The sequence below is a fragment of the Rhinopithecus bieti genome, unplaced genomic scaffold (genome assembly GCF_001698545.2).
Source record: "Rhinopithecus bieti isolate Rb0 unplaced genomic scaffold, ASM169854v2 scaffold_22436, whole genome shotgun sequence".
In the NCBI taxonomy this organism is placed as follows: domain Eukaryota; kingdom Metazoa; phylum Chordata; class Mammalia; order Primates; family Cercopithecidae; genus Rhinopithecus; species Rhinopithecus bieti.
In genome coordinates, this window is record NW_016810644.1 from 979,081 (window position 1) to 986,986 (window position 7,906).

The 7,906-nt window shown below is 52.3% G+C and overlaps 1 protein-coding gene across 1 annotated transcript in view; it reads left to right on the forward strand.

Moving 5' to 3' along the window:
- The first annotated feature begins 7,325 nt into the window (after window positions 1-7,325).
- The window catches only part of RDH13 (retinol dehydrogenase 13), a 26,873-nt gene continuing 26,292 nt past the window's right edge, over window positions 7,326-7,906 (forward strand). Inside the window, exon 1 of the mRNA XM_017892557.1 lies at window positions 7,326-7,518. The gene's annotated coding sequence lies outside the window, so the exon portion shown is untranslated. The remainder of the gene's footprint in view (window positions 7,519-7,906) is intronic.

Here is a 7,906-nt window from a genome sequence, read left to right on the forward strand (position 1 = left end):
AGGAGAATCACTTGAACCCGGGAGGCGGAGGTTGTGGTGAGCCGATAATCGCACCACTGCACTCCAGCCTGGGCAACAGAGCGAGGTCTACCTCAAAAAACAAAAACCAGAGCTGGGTGTGGTGGCTCACGCCTGTAATCCCAGCACTGGGAGGCGGGCAGATCACGAGGTCAGGAGATCAAGACCATGGTGAAACCTTGTCTCTACTAAAAATACAAAAAAAAAAAAAAAAATTAGCCGGGCGCGGTGGCGGGCGCCTGTAGTCCCAGCTACTCAGGAGGCTGAGGCAGGAGAATGGCATGAACCCAGGAGGCGGAGCTTGCAGTGAGCTGAGATCTGGCCACTGGACTCCAGCCTGGGCGACAGAGCGAGAGTCCGTCTCAAAAACAAACAAACAAACAAAACAGACTGGGCGCGGTGGCTCACGCCTGTAATCCCAGCACTTTGGGAGGCCAAGGCAGGCAGCTCACGAGGTCAGGAGTTCGAGACCAACCTGGCCAATATGGTGAAACCTCGTCTCTACTAAAAATAGAAAAATTAGCCGGGTGTGGTGGTGTGTGCCTGTAGTCCCAGCTACTCAGGAGGCTGAGGCAGGATAATCGCTTGAACCCGGGAGGCAGATGTTGCAGTGAGCCGAGATCATGTCATTGCACTCCAGCCTGGGTGACAGAGTGAGACGCTGTCTCAAAAAACAAACAAAACAAAACCCAAAAAACTACTTGCCCAAGATTACCTATGCAGTGAGTGGATGATGAGACTGTCAGACTCCAACACCCAGATTGCAGAGAGCAGAGAGCAGGGCACGGGACGGACCTGCCCATTCTTAGCCTTTTGCATAATCAATGATTCCCACCTGGTTCCTGGCACCGCTGCCTCTCACCTGGACCATTGCAGTAGCCTTCTAACTAGTCTCCCTGCTCCCTGCGAAGTCTAGTCTCCGTTCAGGGATGCTGTAGAAACCGAAGTCGGCTCATGTCATTCCTGTTTAGAATCCTCTATGGCTTCCCATTTCTCTGTGTATAAAAGCTGACATCTTGCAAGGCCTTAAGGGATGTGATTCTGATCTCATCTCTTCCTTCTGTGTGTCAGCACACTGGCCTCCTGCTGCTCTTGGAACACCAAGACCGGGTTCTGCCTTAGGGCCTTTGCACTTGCTGTTCTCTCTGCCTGGAATGCTCTTCTACCAGATACCCTCATGCCTCCCTTCCTTGCCTCCTTCGGTCTTTGCCTGAATGTCACCTTCTCAGGACTGGGTGACCACCCTGTTTCAAATGGTGGCATCCCTTACCCGACTTCTTTTTTTTTTTTTTTTTTTTTGAGACAGAGTTTCACTCTTGTTGGCCATGCGGTAGTGCAGTGGTGTGATCTCAGCTCACCACAACCTCCGCCTCCTGGGTTCAAGCGATTCTCCTGCCTCAGCCTCCTGAGTAGCTGAGACTACAGGTGCGCACCACCACGCCCAGCTAATTTTGTATTTTTAGCAGAGACGGGGTTTCACCAGGATGGTCTCGATGTCGTGACCTTGTGATCTGCCTATCTCGGCCTCCCAAAGTGCTGAGATTACAGGCATGAGCCACCGTGCCTGGCAGCCCAACTTCTTTGTAGTCTCTTTTCTCTCTCCCTACTTTATTTTTGTGTGGAGCACTTTTCACCTTCTTACCCACTGTGTTCCTGGTTCATTTTTGTCTGTGTCTCCTCTGTTAGAATGCAAGCTTCACAGGCTGGGCACAGTGGCACATGCCTGTAATCCCAGCATTTTGGGAGGCTGAGGTGGGTGGATCACTTGAGGCTGGGAGTTCGAAACCAACCTGGCCAACATGGTGAAACCCTGTCTCTACTAAAAATACAAAAATTAGCCGGAGTTGGTGGTGCACACCTGTAATCCCAGTTTCTTGGGGGGCTGAGACAAGAAAATCGCTTGAACCTAGGAGGTGGAGGTTGCAGTCAGCTGAGATCACACTACGTCACCAACATGATAAAACCCCATTTCTACTAAAAATACAAAAAATTAGCTGGAGTTGGTGGTGCACACCTGTAATCCCAGCTTCTTGGGAGACCAAGGCAAGACAGTCGCTTGAGCCTGGGAGGTGGAGTTTGCAGTGAGCCAAGATGATCATGCCACTGCACTCCAGCCTGGGTGACAGAGCAAGATTCCATCGAAAAAGAAAAAAATGCAAGCTTCGCAAGGGCAAAGATTTTTGTATGGTCAGTCCCCTACTTAATCTGCAGCACACAGAATTGGGTCTAGCACACAGGAAGTGTTGGAGAGATACTTGTTGAGTGAATGAGCTTTTGGCATTTGGTGCATTCATGTGCATTATTGCTTCATTGCTTCATTCAAGATATGTTGCCTCCACAGTCTATGCTAAGTGAGGCTGGAAATCAGAGAAGGCATGTTTTTTGCCTTGGATTGATGGGAATGAAGGAACAGAAAGAAAGAGATATAGTGTGGTCTGATGGCAGAGAGCCTCGGGCAGGTGTGGGTCTGAATCCTGGCTTTGCCACTTCATAATTTTGAAGATACTTATTGTGTGCTTATATCTTCTTCTCAGTACATCATAAATGTGTGTGTGTGCGTGTGTGTGTGTGTGTGTGTATGCATAATCCTCACCATATCCTATGGAATGGGTCCTCTTATCCCCATTTTACAGATAAAGAAACAAAGGCGGCTGGGTGTGGTGGCTCAAGCCTGTAATCCCAGCACTTTGGGAGGCCGAGATGGGCGGATCATGAGGTCAGGAGATCGAGACCATCCTGGCTAACCCGGTGAAACCCCGTCTCTACTAAAAAATACGAAAACTAGCCGGGTGAGGTGGCGGGCGCCTGTAGTCCCAGCTACTCGGGAGGCTGAGGCAGGAGAATGGTGTAAACCTGGGAGGTGGAGCTTGTAGTGAGCTGAGATCCGGCCACTGCACTCCAGCCTGGGCGACAGAGCGAGACTCCGTCTCAAAAAAAAAAAAAAAAAGAAAGAAACAAAGGCACAAACAAGCTAAGTCATGTATTCACAGCTCCACAACAAATACATGGAGGAGACGATTGAACCCATGCCATACAGTTTAGACCTTTGCATCCTTTGATGCTACCCTATGCTGCCACCTTGGGATCCTGCTCTTTTCTAGCTGTGTGACCCTGGGCAAATTACTTAACCTCTCTGTGCCTCAGTCCTTCAACTGTAAAATGGGAATAACAATGTTGGAAGAATTTTTTTCTTTTTCGGTTTTTCTTTTTTCTTTTCTTTTCTTTTCTTTTTTTTTTTTTTTTTTTTTTTTTTTTTTTTTTTTTTTTTTTTTGAGATGGAGTCTCCCTCTATTGCCCAGGCTGGAGTGCAGTGCCGTAATCTCGGCTCACTGCAACCTCCACCTCTCAAGTGATCCTCCTGCCTCGACCTCCCAAAGTGCTAGGATGACAGGCATGGAGCCACCGCGCCCGGCTTATTAGGAGGATGAAGTGAGGTTGTAGAGAGTTGTCAATACAGTACCTGGGAAAGAGGAAACGCAAGGCCGGTGTTAGCAATGGCGAGGATGATGGCCTTTCTTCCCATGCGTGCTGCAAGGGAGGACACGAAGGGCTCTGCCAAGGCCAGGAGAGGCTGCTGAGGGTCAGGACAGACTGCCTAGAGGAGGAGGGCAGGCCAGGAATCACTATGAAGCACGAGTTTGACAGCCAGTGTCAAATCCTAGAGGATGAAGGGTGTTCCGGGCCATGAAACTGCCTGAATGAAGGAGGGGCTGCAGGGGTGGCCAGCGGGCGAGGCTGTGAGCTCCTGGCTACCCGGCAGGTGGCCCTGGTGTGTGAAGCGGCGGGTGGGGGAGGTAGGGGTGGAAGGAGGGCCCTTATGCTTCTCTTTCTTTGGCTTCTGCAGTTCTGTGTTCTCATCACATTCATGCCACAAGCATTTCCTGTGCTTGACCCTACCTGGGTTGGGGTTTGAGGGAAGGAGCAGACCCCTTGCCCCATGGACAGAGGAGAAAACAGAGGCTCGGAGGGGGAAGTCAGTAGCCGAAGGTTACAGTGGTCCTGGGCTGTGACACAGATGCAGATCTGACTGGGCCTGGGCTCATTTCTTCATGGGCAAGTGGAGAAAACTATCTCATAGAAGCATTCGGTGTGGGTCTGAGGCCTCTTGGGTCTGAGGCAGGAGGGACTGGGGGCCTGAACTCCTGGGTCAGAGGGAGGAGGGACTGGGGGCCTAGACTCCTGGGTCAGAGGGAGGAGGGGCTGGGGGCCTGGACTCCTGGGTCAGAGGGAGGAGGGCCTGGGGGCCTGGACTCCTGGATCTGAAGGAGGAGGGGGGCCTGGACTCCTGGGTCTGAGGGAGGAGGGGCTGGGGACCTGGACTCCTGGGTCTGAGGGTGGAGGGGCTGGGGGCCTGGACTCCTGGGTCTGAGGGAGGAGGGGCTGGGGGCCTGGACTCCTGGGTCTGAGGGAGGAGGGGCTGGGGGCCTGGACTCCTGGGTCTGAGGGAGGAGGGGCTGGGGGCCTGGACTCCTGGGTCTGAGGGAGGAGGGGGTGGTGCCTGGACTCCTGGGTCTGAGGGCGGAGGGGCAGCGCCTATCTCCTTGTTTTGGGGGTGGCGCAGGCGGCCCTCCAGGCCATGGTCTGGAGCAGCAGGTAAGACCGAAACCCGAGCCTCCACCCTAGTCCCAGGGCCTCTTTCCTCCTTCTCTGGCCGCAAAGCAGGCCCCTCCCTCTCTGTAACCCACAGCAAATGCCTCCCAAATACCAGTCAAAGTGTCCACCCCTGCACAGTCTGACTCAGCCAGTCCAGGGCGGAGGCAGTAAAGCCCTGTCTTGGCAACTCACCAGGGAAATCCATCACCGAAGCACCTCTCTTCCCCCCTCAGCCTGGCTATTCTGTCATTGGCACCTGTTCTTGGGTGAGTGACAGGGCCCTGTGGTCAGGGTAAGAAAGGAGACCACTACTCCTCCTGCTGCTCTTCTCCCCCCACCTTGCCTAGTTCACAAGACAGGAGGAAAGAGAGAAAGGAACAAAAGTAAGATAAATAGCCAGACAACCTTGGCACCACCACCCGGCCCTAGGAGTTAAAAAAAGTAATAATAATAACATCAACCCCTGGCCTAAACTACTTGTGTTATCTGTAAATTCCAGACACTGTATGAAAAAAGCATTGTAAAACTTTCTGTTCTGTTAGCTGATGCACGTAGCCCCCAGCCACGTTTCCCACGCTTGCTTGATTTATCGCGACCCTTTCACATGGACCCCTTAAAGTTGTAAGCCTTTAAAAAGGCCAAGTATTTCTTTTTCAGGGAGCTCAGCTCTTAAGACGCGAGTCTGCTGACGCTCCCGGCCGAATAAAAAACCTCTTCCTTCTTTAATCCGGTGTCTGAGGAGTTTTGTCTGCGGCTCATCCTGCTACAAGGGTTTGCCTCTATGCCCAGTCTGGGATAGCTGTCTTGGGGGGCTGGACTTTATTCTCTGTCACGTAGAATGTCCCAGGAATGGAACAGACTTTTCCCCTGGGGCTTGAAGAGTTCACCCCTCCCCCATCTCCTCCGTTATCCCCACCCCTACACCACCCCACACGTAACCTCCAGTCTGTAGGATTTGCTGACAAATTCCTATGACAGCCAGGTGCGGTGCCTCGCACCTGCTACCCAGCATTTTGGGAGGCCATCACTTGAGATCAGGAATTCGAGACCAGCTTAGCCAACACGGTGAAACCCTGTCTCTACAAAAGTAGCCGGGTGTGGTGGCGTGCGCTTGTAGTCCCAGCTACTAGGGAGACTGAGGCAGGAGAATCACTTGAACCTGGGAGGCAGAGGTTGCAGTGAGTCATCATGCCATGCACTCCAGGCTGGGTGACTGACTGAGATTCTGACTCAAAAAAAAAAGAAAAAGAAAGAAAGAAAGAAAAATTCCTATGACAAGGAGAAAGGTCAGATTCCCTGCCAATGGCTGCTGAGGCATGTTCTTGAGAAGGGGGGAGGTTATAAATTAGATGGGGGCTGGGTCTTAGAGAGATATAGCTACTTACATGTTAAATAATGAGGCAGAGTGTATATCACACCTATAGTCCTGGTACTTTGGGAAGCAGAGGCAGGAGGATCCCTTGAGCCTAGGAGTTTGAAACCAGCCTGGGCAACACAGGGAGATTCCATCCCTACAAAAATAATTTAGAAATTAGCCAGGCGTAGTGGCATGCACTTGTGGTCCTAACTGCTTGGGAGGCTGAGGTGGGAGGATTGCTTGAGCCTGGAAAGTCAAGGCTACAGTGAGCCATGATTGCACCACTGCACTCCAGCCTGGGTGACAGAGCAAGACCTTGTCTCAAAAGAAGTAATTAATTAATTCATTCAATACGTAGTTCCTGAGACAAAATGTGTGCCTTACTCTAGACCCTGCTGGTGTGCACAATTCATGGGGGATATGTGCACTAATGGAAGTGTGGCACAGGGCATATGTGTCCCCAGAGAAAGCCCTAATCCAGCTTTATGGGTGGTTGTATGAGGCACAGAAGCCTTTCTTGGTTAAGGGATAAATGGATGGGGTTTCAAAGGATGAATAGGAGTTTGCCAAGGACAATGAAGCAAGGATTGACATTCTAAGCACTGGGAGTGTCCTATGCAAAATCCCAAAGTGACATAGTAGCAAATACTTAAGCACCTACGGTGTGCCAAGCATGCTTTATGTGTTGGAGATACAGAGGAGGAGGAGACAGATGAAACCCCAGCCCTTGTGATATTGTCATCCTAGTGGGTGTGGTGGGGAGATAAACAAGTAGACACCTACATGAATAAGACTTTCAGGCCGGGCACGGTGGCTCAAGCCTGTAATCCCAGCACTTTGGGAGGCCGAGACGGGCGATCACGAGGTCAGGAGATCAAGACCATCCTGGCTAACACTGTGAAACCCCGTCTCTACTAAAAAATACAAAAAACTAGCCGGGCGACGAGGCGGGCGCCTGTAGTCCCAGCTACTCCAGAGGCTGAGACAGGAGAATGGCGTGAACCCGGGAGGCGGAGCTTGCAGTGAGCTGAGATCTGGCCACTGCACTCCAGCCTGGGTGACAGAGAGAGACTCCGTCTTAAAAAAAAAAAAAAAAAAGACTTTCAGATTGTGGTAAACGCTGCAGAGGAAACGAAACAGAGGTGAAGGGACGGAGTGACTACGAGTAGGCAGGTGCGGCTGCTTCAGATAGGGTGGTCAGGGAAGGAGGCGGTTTTGACCTCAATTTCGACAATGAGCCAGGAATGCGGAGAGGATTTCAGACAGAGGAAACCTTAGGGAGGCTGGCGGGTTAAATGTGTAGGGGTGTGGCTGGCCGGAGGAAGTGAGGTGTGAGACGGTCACGTTGATGGTGACAGCAATGACCGTAGCAGCTGAGACGGTGGCTGAATGCTTATGCTAATGGGCTGGCCCAACCCTGAGTCTCTAGACTTCCCAGCCCTCTTGAGGAAGGAAGGAAAACGCAGGCAGCTCTAAGTGTGCGATGAGGGAGGTCTCCTCGGCAGTCAGGAAGCCCAGGCGGGTCCCCTTCCCAGCGGAAAGGGGTTCGGGTAGGTTTTTCCTGGGCGTTCCTCTGAGACCAGCCAGCCCTGGTGAGGGTGCGGGGAGAGGCGCTTATGGCACAGGGAGGGTGGGTCTGGGAACCGGCCTGGCAGGAAGAGGAGGGAGACTTGCGGCGGCCCAGAGCTGTTTGCTCTCTGGGAGGGATCGTGGAGGGGCGGTTTGTGCTGCCCTTTCCTGAAACCGGAGGAGCCTGGCTCCTTCCCAGGTCTGTGGTGGATGGGTCGGGGAGGGGGTGGTGACGGGGATAGAACCCCAGACAGACTTGAGTTTGGATCCTGGGTTGGAGCCAGTGATTTCACTCTCAGCTCCCTGAATATCAGGGTCTCCTTCCTTCCTTCCTTCCTTCCTTCCTTCCTTCCTTCCTTCCTTCCTTCC